At 43.9% G+C, this 12,724-nt stretch overlaps 1 protein-coding gene across 2 annotated transcripts in view; it reads left to right on the forward strand.

The window, feature by feature from the left end:
* Positions 1 to 12,724, forward strand: part of PPP1R8 (protein phosphatase 1 regulatory subunit 8) — a 36,220-nt gene that overhangs the window by 8,074 nt on the left and 15,422 nt on the right. The window contains exon 1 of one of the 2 annotated variants that reach the window (XM_017731566.1): positions 7 to 63. The exons of the other annotated variant lie outside the window; for it this stretch is intronic. The gene's annotated coding sequence lies outside the window, so the exon portion shown is untranslated. Of the gene's footprint in view, positions 1 to 6; positions 64 to 12,724 lie in introns of those variants that run through there. 2 annotated transcript variants of the gene reach the window in all.

The following is a 12,724-nucleotide window of genomic DNA, read 5'->3' on the forward strand; positions in this document are numbered from 1 at the left end:
AGCCAAGAGGGCGGCGAGCGCGGCCTCGGCGGGCGGTGGGTCCCTGTTCGAGTGCCCGAGCTGGTGAGCGGCGGCCGAGGGGAATGAGGGGTGCGGGGCTGCGCTCCCTGGGGCCGCAGAGTGCTGGCCGGACCGATGGGGTCCGGGCCCGGGCGCGGCCCTGCGGGTACCGCCATCGACAGCATCAGGGGTGGCCCCGGGCCCTCCCCGGTTTGCCGGGGCTTTTCCCAAGAGCTCAGACAGAATATGCGGTGTGGTAGAAATTAAATATCCTGCTCAAGGGATGTATCTGGTGGGGGAAATCTGTCAGGTTGAAAGTAGCCTGGGGGGTTTATTATCTTGAGTTAAGAACTCAGGGCTGAGTGAGGTGTCGGAGAAGAAGCATCGCGACCATGCATTTGGCTGGGTTAGACGTGGGAAAGCCCGCGGTGGAAGGGATCCCTGAAAATGTCCTGCCTCGCCCTCCTGCCGGGAGTAGAGCTTTGGATCAGGGTATCCTTGTTCGTTTGTGATGCATCAGTGAAGAGATCTTGGCTCTGCTGTCTTCTTTGGGTGCCAGAGCATTGGGATGGCTACCCAGTGCTCTAGCACTTGTATTTTAAATCGCACAGGCACACCACTGCACCTGAGAACTAGAGTAGTTTTGTGGTCCAGCTCTGCCTGTCCCTGCAGAGCCCGGGCTGTCCCTGCACGCTCAGCTGTGTTATGCCTCTCTGTGCTTTGTGGTAGTGCTCAGTGCATGAGTGCGTTTTAATTTAGACCTGGTTTATAAGTGCCTGCTTTAGTTAGTACAGCCATTTAACTCTCTCATGGAAAAGAAATCGTCATTATTTTAAGGTCTTTCTTGTGCTGAATATACACAATAATAAACATCTACATGAGACAGGATGGTGTTCCATAAGATGATGACACAATTGACTAGATAAAGCCAAAAATTATTCTGGGTATTCAACTTGCAATTTAAAGTATCATCTATTTTACTTTTTTCCTAGTGTTTTTGTACAACAGTAATCACAATATGCGTTATATTCCGTGGTAAATTGGAATTACTTGTACCTTTGAAAGCTGTAGATGGAGCAGCTGGGGAAGTACAGCTTGTGAAATGCTCAGTCTCAGCGGCTTGCGTGCTATTGCAGAAGAATTCGTAAAGAAATCCCATCTGGAAGGGAGAACTCTAACACCTGTAACTGTGAGGGCCTCTTCAGGTACCTGTTTTATGTCTTTAGCTGCAGCAGGGCAGGGTCTGACAGAGAGAGTTTTCCTCTGTTCCTGCCCTGGTTTGGTTCTGAAGCACAATCTTGTGCTGGATGAGAAATGAGGTTGAATCTGGGAGATGATCCAAACCCAGGAGTAAGGGGAGCGTGTTTGGGTGCCAGGTCCTGTTCTGTTCTCACATTTTTAAGATTTTTTTGTAATTCACTTATTGCAACCTGAATGTCCTTTTACAATAATATTCCAAAATTGTTCTCAGGTACAGCAAAGTTCCTGTCTGGACTCTCTCCTTATACATTGTAAGGAAACTTTTCATTTTCTCTTGGACTCAGTTGTATGTTTGTGCATTGTAATGGTTTTAGGGACCAAGTTGGGCCATTTGTGTGTTTTTACCTGTGAAGTAAAGGAGTGCCTGATACAGTTTGATCTTGGCCAGCTGGCACGTGCAGACATGGCAGCTAATACCAGGGAAAGCTTTGTGGTTTTCCTTCATGCTCCTTTTGAAACCCAAAAGCTGTTGTTTCATAAGAATAAAAATAAAAGAGTGAACTAGCAGGGAGCCAGTCTGGAGAGCTTCCAGTCACAGTGTTTGTGTTCTGCTGAATAGTGAACCCAAAATGGGAAGTGTTGGGTGATGCTGGCTGCTGATAACCATGGCCTCATCCTGTAGAAGTGAGGAGCGCTCCTACCAGGTAGATTTATTTATTTCTGGTTATTTTTCTGTTCTGCAAAATAAGTAGACTATATTTCACACTAAAGCTCTGGATGCCTTCTGCTGACATCTACTGAGCTGCAGATTCCAGCTCATGGTTTTAAAGTATTTGTTCCTTTCAGAGCCAACCGAAGAGTGCACAGGTATAAGGTGGAATCAGTGATGGGCCTTTCCCAGGTAGGATTCTCCAGAGTGGAGGTGGTTTGCAGTAGCAGGTGCCAATAGTGGTGTTACTCAAAGCTCTGACTTAAAAGGGTGTAAAGGGTATCCTGCAGGAAGCTTAGTCTTGCACAAGCACCAAAAAGTATCCTGTGTAGGCAGCATTGTAGGGCTTCATTCCAAGAGCTTTGGGTGACCAAAAGCATGGAGTTGCAGAGAGTCTTCACAGTCAGAAGCAGATTCTTCTGTAGTGAATTATCTTCAGCCTCATCGACCTTTATTAAAATCAAAATCACAGTCTTCACCTATCTATTTGTTTTCCTGCTTCTAAGGAAAGCTGGCTGGGGCCTGTGAACACCAATCATATGAGAAATACATTTCAGATATAATCAAAAGGAGTAGCTTTTTTCCTTGCCTTTAAGTTATTGCCCATGCTTTTGAAATTTGCTTCCATCATTGTACCTGTTCTCCCATAACTTGGATAGTATTTGAGAAAAGACTTCTGCACTGAAATTCCCAGTTTTCCTCAGTTTTAAGTTGTGGCTTTGATTTAGTTTTGTGCTGTTATAGGTTACTTCTTCATAATCCATAAAATATTTATTATTTCTTTCCTTGTGTTTCCAGCAGCTAAACTTGCTTAAGACAGATGAAAAACAGTGGTTGCCATCTGAATAGTGCTTGCCGATGCCAGAATGTGTCTGTGCATGTACTGTAACTCCTCTGTACACGTTAGCGAAGATTTAGGCTGTGCATTTACAGTTGGAATAAAGATGGTGCCCATACTTCCTGTAGATTCAAATGTAGCTATACCATGAGATGAGAAAATGTCTTTAGATAACAATTACACATCTTAGTTTGATTAAGACTTTTGCAAACCTTCTGAGCTGGTTTTAGGGAGTAAAAGTGATTTTTCTGAGGTACAGAGTATCTGGTGTATAGTTTCAAAGTGACCATCAGATGTTTAATGGATACTGCCTGGCTGTACTTTTGTCCTAATGTAACTTGTGTTTGGAATTGTGACTCTTTCTTTACTCTGTCTTGACACACCAGTAGTGGGGATGTCAGGTTTGTCCTGGAATGGACATACATTAGAAATAGTTTGTTTGAAGGCAGCAATTCTTTCTCGTTAGTTTCTTTGGCCAAGAACTGGCTATTCCTGGCAATGCTTTTACACAGATTTCTGGAGAGTGTGAGCTTCAGACTTCTGCAAATTCCACCCTGTCCTTGAAGTTGGACATGAAGGTATGTACAGTAGTCACAGAGGCCAAGATTTTTAGGAAGTGGCTAAATTTAGGTTCTGAGTCCACATTTAGAAACCCAAATAATTGACCTAATTTTAAGCTAACACAATAGAATTATGGCTGTCCTGTCTATGTCCTTAATAGCAACAACTCAAAATTTCTTGTAGTAACTTACTTCAGTCAGGCTTCTGAGTTTCAGCTGGATTTAGATATTGTAACCTTGTTGGGCATGTCAGCATTGAATCTGCCCTGTGGAAGAGATCCTGATTTGTAAAACTTCAGTTCTCTTCCTTGGCACATTCCAAAGTGTTAATGGCCTTGGCCTTCTTTTCCAAAATGGTTTTTCTTTGTTACATGGATACGGCCTGGCCTGTGGAGCATGAGGTGAAGAAAGCAAGGAAACACAATTTTCTGTTTCTAGTACAGAAGAAAGATTTCTTTGCTTGTGGGTATTTAAATGTTTTTAAAACCTGTGCCGAAACTTGGTTTTGTTCAGTGGTATCCCTTGTAAATATTTAATTGCTGATCATTGTAAGCAGTTGATGTCTTCTATAAGGCCAGCTAATCCATGCATGCAGCTACTGTGGGAAATCTCCAGCGTCACCATGTCCAGCTGCTCAGGCATGTAGGGAAGGGACTAATTATTCAAAGCAGGGAAGCAGAGGTGCTGTGTCTGCGAAAGGCTGTCAGATGGACCATCTCTCTTCAAGACTGTTTCTCACAGGACACACAGGAGATGATCATTTTAAGACACAGTGGAGGATTCATACAAGAGCCATGCACTTATAAAGAATTGACTTTGAAGAGTTGAATAGTCTGTGGGCCGACCCTATTAGTATTGGGTTTCTTTATTACTTACCTTGACAAAAGTGACTACAATACTTGTTAGTGACATAAGTGTGATCAGCATAGAGACCAGAGACTTATCCAATCCTTTTGGTATAATATGAAGACCAGGACAGTAAAAACAAGATAAAATGCAGAAGTGTATAGTGGAAAATGGAGACTAAGAGCAAGAACTTCTTGAAGCCAGAAAATAACCATTCAGAAGTAAAAGGAGCCAAGTTTATATTCAGAAATAAAAGAACAGATACACAAGTATATAGTCTAAGCACAGGGTGACCATCAGTCACCAGCAATACACAACTGTTCAAAAACCAATGAAAACACTACTACTGTACCTGATGGATAATAATTTGGGGCAGTCCCAAGCACATCTACAGGCTGGGTGGAGAATGGATGGAGAGCAGCCCTTAGGAGGACTTGGGGGTGTTCCTTGATGAGAAGCTCAACATGCCCCACCCATGTGTGCTGGCGCCTAGAACCACCCCACCGTGTCCTGGGCACATCCCCCAGCGTGGGCAGCAGGGGAGGGGAGATTCTGCCCCTCCGCCCTGCTCAGGTGAGACCCCACCTGCAGAGCTGCCTCCAGCACTGGCATCCCAGCGCAGGACATGGAGCTGTAGGAGCAAGTCCAGAGGAGCCCATGGAGATGCTGCAAGGGCTGGAACCCAGCTGCTCTGGAGCCAGGCTGGGAGAGCTGGTAGTGTTCACTTGAAGAGAAGGCTGCAGGGAGACCTCAGAGCCCCTTCCAGTGCCTAAGGGGGGACTTTGGACAAGGGGTGGAGGGACAGGACAAGGGGGAATGTCTTCCCACTGCTAGAGGGCAGGGTTAGATAGGATTTTGGTAAGGAATTCTTCCCCGTGAGAGTGGTGAGGCCCTGGCACAGGCTACCTAGAGAAGCTGTAGCTGCCCCATCCCTGGAAATGTCCAAGGCCAGGTTGGATGGGGCTTGGAGCAACCTGGGCTAGTCCCTGCCCATGGCAGGGGGTGGGACTGGATGATCTTTAAGGTCCCTTTCAACCCAAACCATTCTGGGATTCTGCATGTGAGCTAGAGAAGTGTCAGTGCTGTTGTAAAAGATGCTCATGAAAATGCGTAGTCTTGTGTTACATGTACTTAATGAAGCTTACCTTTACTTTAAAAAGGGAATATTTTTTATAACTGAAGGGAAAGAATAAGAAGAATTATGTGATAAAAAATTTGTGTGGAAATCCAGCTGTCAGAATACAAATGTCTTCCTGGTAGGCATAAACGCTACAGTCCTGTCTCCCTCTGATTTCTGCAAGTGAGTTACACTTCCAGTATATCTGCTCTCGCTCTGGAAATATAGGAATAATCTTATGAAACAATTGTTCCATTGTTGCTCACTACTTAATACTAATTTTCCTATTTAATTCAGTGTAATTTGAATTAATTTTTGATGTCATAAAACCTGAAGTTGTCTCTAATAGAATATTTATGGCCTTGCTCTCAATTAAATTTTTTATACAATTTCCAAATTTCACTGTATTCCATGAAGACTTTGTTCCTGAGTAAGTAACCAAGGGAACCAAAGCAAGCTAGTAAAACCTAGTTCTGTGTGGAACTGCACTGTAACAAGAAAAGGTGCATACTGCCAAAGTGAAATTGGGCAAATGCTTTAATCCAAGTGGAATGCTTTGTTCAATCGAAGCAGGCACGTTTCTAATCAGAAATCTTCCTGAAAACACAGTGCAATTTATTTTTGTTTGTTTGTTTGTTTTAAATTCAGGGAAGGTCTGTAATCATCCAGTCTGAACCATAGGCTTTTTAAGCTGTGTTTCTTGCAACTGGAAGTTTAGCAAGAATGATGCTTCTAAGAAGCAGAGGAAATTGTCACCTAATCCAATTCCAGTGCTGGCTTGGGCTCAGTTCCTGTGGTGTGTGTTGTGCTTTGAGAAGGGCACATCACTCATTTCCATTAGTGGTGCACACGATGAGCAACAGCTTTGTGATCAACAAATATCTTGGTAAGAGGAGAATTTTATTTATTCTGATTTCTTTTTATAGAAAAGAGCATAAAACTGGCTGAAATCTTTGAAAACAACAGCTTAGAGGGTTTCCTGTCACAGTGTGGTAGTGACCAGTAACTTACGCATGTCTGAAGTATTCCGTCCTCTTGTGTGCACTCTGGGCTTTGGCCATCAGGCACAAAGGGATTTGAGGACCTGAAGGCTCTGTCTGGGTGATCATGTTTAACATTAAAACCAGACCTAATCTCCACAAATTTTGTAAGTTTCCTTTGTTAAATTAAAATTTTATCCCATCACGCTGAGTGACAGCGCAAATGATGTAAGTATTGGAAAAGACACTCAGATCCAGAGCTGGTTTTTGATCCAGGGCTCCTTGCTTCTTGTGTTTCACATGACAGTGTATACTCTAGTTTTGCCCTGCTCATTGAGGGGACAAAGAGAATGGATACTTATCATGTTTTTTCCAAGCTTTTGAAGGTATGTTCTCCATTATTTTTTTCTCTCTTGCCATCCATGAAGCCATCCATCCTGGTTATCACCCTAGCATCTCCTTCTTCACAAGAGAACAAGAGCTAATACAGCATTCATGATGTTAAATCATTACGCATTTATAGTTTCTTCCTTCTGATACCATTGCTGTGTCAGCTGTTGAGGAGTGTTCCTCTGATTCCTTCGGCTCTGGATCTTTCCTGAGTGGCAGTAAGGAGCCTGGAACTTCTGTTGTGTTTGTGTGGTTCAGGTGGTGTATTCTAGCATGGATTCAGCAGTGCCAAATCCCAACTACTTGAGGATGTTATCTCAAGCAGTAGTTCAGTATCATGAGATTCATTTGTAGCATTTGAATCTGACTTGAGTTTCCCGCATAACTGTTGTCATCAGTGATTTTCCTCATTTGTTTGTTAGCTCTTTCCTTTCAGACTGCATATAAAGAAACCAGAGCCCTCACAGAGCCCTCCTTTTTCCTGACTCTAAGTAATTTGCATTCGCCTGCTGGTCTAGTCTTTCCTTTCCCCATCACACCTTAATTTCCACAGGACCATTTCATAATTTGGTCAAAAGCTTTTTTTAAAAACAACAGTGTAGAAACCTTGTTTACATCCTCCTGTTTGTCTTCAGTAATTCTGGTAGATTCATAGTGATGCCTTTTCTTGGTCCTAAAATCAAGAGTCAAACATGGTTAGAAGGGAAAAAGGGATTTTACCTTGGTATTTATTTTAAGGATCTTTAGGTGCACACGTCCAGGTCGAATGCACCAAAATGCACACCACAATGCACCCCCAAAAGATCTGGTATATCATTATAGGTCTTACTAATTAGCATATCTATCAAAAATTCCCCAATGAGAAGCTTGAATGAGCCCCCCTCCCCAAGGAGCCTTCCCCTGGATGGTTCTATCTGAGTTTACAGAATGTGTTCTGGAGAGGACCTTGGGCTCTGGGGCACACTATCCTCTACCTCCGAAGCTTCTAAAATGTTGAGTCTCTCAGCTTGGCAAACAAGTCCAAGAATGGAGGCAAAAAGCACTAAGAATACAGAAGTTGTAACAAGGTATAACAGGGGTGTAAAAGAAAAGGCAAAAAAATCATCATGGCATCAGTAGAATCCCAGAATGGTTTGGGTTGGAAGGGACCCTAAAGTTCATCTTACTCCACCCCCTGCCATGGGCAGGGACACCGTCCACTATCCCAGCTTGCTCCAAGCCCCGTCTAACCTGGCCTTGGACGCTTCCAGGGATCCAGGGGCAGCCACAGCTGCTCTGGGCAACCTGTGCCAGGGGCCCCACCACCCTCACAGGGAACAGTTTTCTCCTTATACCTAGTCTAACCCTGCCCTCCTTCAGCCTCAGGCCATTCAAAACCCGTGTGAATGCCTTTTCTCAAGTATTATTTTTAAGTATTATCTTAATCAGAGATACAGGAAGCTGTACTAGAGATACTTAGCCCAGCCTGCTCTTCAGTCTGGAAAGGAACAGCTGAGAGAGGTGTTGGGTGTCTTGAATAGTGAGCTGAGGTTCTGCAGGAAATGCGTTTCCTGTCCTTTTGAGGAGAAGGATAAGAGTTTGCAAAATGAAATTAATAGCAAGCAGATCTGTGGCCAAATAGTGGAGAAGGTGCTTCAGCTATTGCTAGATGATCTATGAAATTATTTGCGTAAAATTCTGTGAATGCATCGTTTACGTGGTTTCTAAAAGCAGTTCAGTTACGTGGCTGTTTTAAGTGGTTGGCAAGCATGGCTCAGGAAGTCTTTGAGTTGGTAACTGATGGAAACTGGGAGAGTTTCCCTGTGTGAGGCACCTGATACTGGTTACTGAAGGCAGTTTTTATTTTGCAGAAGGTTCCTTGCTCTGAGTTTGTCACTTTCATCTGCTTGATACAATTCCACAAGAATGTGAAAGATAAGTAAAGTTCTTGACACCCCACAGCAGCAGCACTGCCCTCCTGATTGAATAGTGCTTTCCTTTTCTAGGAGAAATGGTGTTGAGAAACATGAATACAGGATTATGGGCCACTGTGTAAATAGTTTGCCACTTGTATGCAGGTTTTGAAGAGTATAATTTTAATCAAAGTTCATCTTGCAATAAGAAAACAAAAACAAAATGCACACACAAAAAAAACAAAAAAAAACAAAAACAAACACCAATAAACCACGAAAAAACAACACCAAAACCTCAACACCCCATTAAAAATATTTAGAGTATGAAAACAGCCCATTTTGTAACTCCCCATCCATTGTACAGATGGGGAACAACAGTTCTGGAGTAGATGCCAGTCTCAATTCCCTAGTCATTTCTCCTCATGCATGAATATGCCCACTTTCTCTTGCAAAAAGTCAACTTACTTGGCTAATAAACATCAGTTTTACCCAAATACCATGTCAACTCCTTTCCCAGGGCATTTAGCTCTTCTTAAGTAGAACAGAAGCTCATTCAATGCTTGGTTGTATTCTGTCAAACAAGACATTCTTCCAGCACGGTCATTGTCATCTTGGGATTTTTACCAGGACTGAAAGGAACAGATTATGTCTTTTCCAAAGAAAGGTCCATCTTTAATCCAATAAAAAATGTTTCTCTGGCTTTTGAAGAACCATCATCCCCACGTATCATCAGTTTCCCAAAGGATAAGAAGTGCTGAGTGTTGATGTGCAGACAAGATAGATCCCTGTTCTGGGCTGGCTGTTAATCATTTCCTGTCTCTGCTGGTTCTGCTCAGCAATGCAACCCCTACAGTGTCCTGAGGAGGGAGCATGGAGAGGCAGGTGCTGATCTCTTTTCCCGGGTATCCAGTGATAGCATGTGTGTGAGGTCACATCTGCAGTGCTGTGTCCAGCTCTGGGCTCCTCAGTACGGGAGAGACAAGGACTCCTGGAGCAGGGCCAGCAGAGGCTGCAGAGATGAGGAAGGGCCTGGAGCATCTCCCTGCCAAGGAAAGGCTGAGAGAGCTGGGGTTGTTCAGCCTTGAGAGGAGACACAGCCGAGAGGGGTCCTCAGCCCTGTGTGTCCCTGTCTGCAGGGAGGGCTCCAAGCAGGGCTCAGGCTCTGCTCCATGGGGCCCAGCAATGGCACAAGAGGAACAGGCAGGAACTGATCCCAAGAAGTTCCACCTGGACATGAGGGAGAACCAAGCCCTGGTGCAGTGACCGAGCCCTGGAACAGGCTGCCCAGAGAGGGTGTGGAGTCTCCCTCACTGGAGATATTCCAGAGCCATCTGGACACAATCCTGTGGTTGTGCAGGGAGGTGGGACCAGATGATCCGCTGTGATCCCTTCCAACCTGAATCAGTCTGTGATTCTGTGACAGCTGCATCAGGGGAGGTCCAGACTGGACATTAGGAGACATCTCTTTACTTGAGAGGGTGGTCAGACACTGAACACATTTCTGAGAGAGCTGGTGGGTGCCCCAGGCCTGTCAGGGTTTAGGAGCATTTGGACAGTGCCTTTAATAACATGCTTTTGGTCAGCCCTGGACAGGCCATTGGATTGGCTGATCGTTGTAGGTCCATTCCACATGAAATATTCCACCATTTTCTAGGTCAGAACTTGACTTTGCTGTATGTTGTTTCCAGATCACTCCTGAAATACACTTCAAAATTAGCAGCATCAGTTGATATCTGCGTTTCTGTTGGACAGTGGTTTAAGCAATAGGTTGCTGAACTGTTAAGTGTAGAAAACTGGTATTTGAGTTCTGTTAGAGTGCCTGGCTGAAGGTGCCTAGGGTTTGCAGTTTGTCACTCCTTTTATCAGTTCTTTACTTTCTGACACTTCTTTGAGTTCCTTGAACTCACTGTTAGAGAAGAAAAGCTCTAGTGTGGTATATCCTCTCATCTTTTCTCTGATCCAAAGAATTCCTTTAATGATACTGGTAACGCTCATGTTCTTCTTGCCAGTCAGCTCTGTTAATTCTCTGGAAGATTTCACATCTCCCCGGAAGCTTTGGCAATTCAGGAGACAGTCAGAACATCCTGTGTCTCAGTCAAACTCACCCAACTAGTGACCATCACAATCAGTGCATTCGCAGGTGTTATTTTCAGGTCACTTGCAGGATGCTGCCCTGGGGAGGCACTGGGGACTGTGATGCACCATCTGGAAGGTACAGAAGAGCTGCTTGTTTCTCATTTTCAAACACAAGCACTTGTGCTGGAGCCAAGTTGTGATTGGAGAGCATTGCCCTTGGGGCAGTGCTAAGGGCTATTTCTTGTATGTTCTGTAGAGAGGACAATCTGCTGACCTCAAGTTAATTCTTCATCCCTCAGAACAGTGTAGGAAAATTAGTTCAGTGGAGATTTTAGTACATTAGTTAGTGGAAAAGGACTTTTTTCTTTTAACACTGGACATAAGAGGGGAGAAAACTGCTATGCTGTAACAGCATAGGGCCAGCTTTCTAACAAACTTTCTTCTAGGAGATTTTTGCTAAAGATTTCCTTTCATGTTTTACTCCTTGATCCATGAGGTGAGAGGTCTGATGGGGCAGAGCATGTGAAGGGTGACTGGTACTTCCAAATCCAGGCATTACTTCTGATATTTGGTGACTCTGGAGCTAATTAGTTTTGAATATAAAACTGGAAAATCTTTCTACTTTTTTCACTAAAAGGCTTTTCAGGTTTCTAACTTGGGCAGCCTGAACTGTCATACTGACTTTAAATATTCCAAAGGAGTTTTCTGTCAGAAATTACTTCTGTAAATTTGTTTTCATGGTATCATAATCAGTATTTACAGCCTTCCTGTGCTCAGTGTTTTGCAAGGATAGGTAGATGGGGGAAATACTGCCTACAAAGGACTCTCAGTTCAAAAGAAGACAGAGTATCGGTAGATTTTTCAAGCACTTTAATTCGTAACTGAAGGCACTACCTTGTAATACTTCTGGGCTTGGTTTATCTGTTCAAAATAAAGTTGAGGGTAAAGGCAGAGGAAAAATAAGAGCAAGGGTGAAACTAAAAGTAGAGGGAGCAATGAAAAAGCAGAGCTGGTATATGGCAAAATATGACCATCAGACAGGATTCAACTGTACTAGAGATCATGGGGGCTCTCCTGTGACCTAACAGGTACAGGGAGGAAGTTGCTAAAATGTGTTAGGACAGGCTGACCATTGAGTATCCAGGAAGAGATCATTGAAAGGAAAAGCAGAGGCCAGACTGAGCAAGAAGCAGACTTGGAAAATGAATTTGTTGAAAGGTTTACCTATTTGGAAAGAAAAAAAAAAATTGGGGAAGTAGTTGTTTGATCAGAGTAAGGCTGGTGTGTGAAAATTACCAAAAGTTGTGTTGCAGAGTAACCAGAACTTGGCAATTTCAGAGGAAGGGGGGAAAACAAGTTTTCCAGTGCTCAGAGGCAGAAAGAGGGAATACTGAGAAGTGGACAGGAATCCATGAAAGAAACCTGTTGTTCAGTGAACGCTGAGCACTGAGATCTGTGCAGGGAGCACAGCAGGAGAGCAGTGCTTAGGTGTAGCCTGGCTGTAAGTTGCTCAAGCAGTACCTAAGAGGAGGCACTTCCCTGGCTGTGCTGGAGGGACTTCAGCTCATCACACAGAGTTGATCTCACGTTTGAGCCCATTTCTGCTTGGTGGTCTGTCCCCCACATCACCGTAATCCCATTTTAGTGGTCAAGTCACCCCTTCAGCGGATTGTGCTGGAGCTTAGCATCCTCTGCTTTTGCTGCTGCTATTTGTTCATCCAAAACAATAAGAGTCAATATTAACCATAGACTTGTTAGGGTGGTATATCCACAGTCTTTGAGAAGGGCCCGACAAGAAAACTTGTGAAAGTCCCAAGTGGTCAATTCAGAACAGGACAGAGAGATCTGGGCAGGCTGGTGTAATGGATTGAAAACAAGAAAGGAAAATGCTTGGGAAAGAAATGAAGCAGAAATAACAGGAGACTGTATTCTTCTATGAAATTATTGAGGGGAGCTGACCTTGCAACACAGAAGAAACCAACAAATGTAAGGCATACCCCAGAAATGTGAACGCCTATATTTAACCCCTTCAAACAACTTCAGCTACCAGTGACCTTTCTTTCTTCTCCAGCCACCCTGAGAACATCAGTGCCCATTGTCACTGTTCTCTGGGCTT

Source organism: Corvus brachyrhynchos, unplaced genomic scaffold (assembly GCF_000691975.1).
Source record: "Corvus brachyrhynchos isolate BGI_N302 unplaced genomic scaffold, ASM69197v1 scaffold454, whole genome shotgun sequence".
Taxonomy (NCBI): Eukaryota; Metazoa; Chordata; class Aves; order Passeriformes; family Corvidae; genus Corvus; species Corvus brachyrhynchos.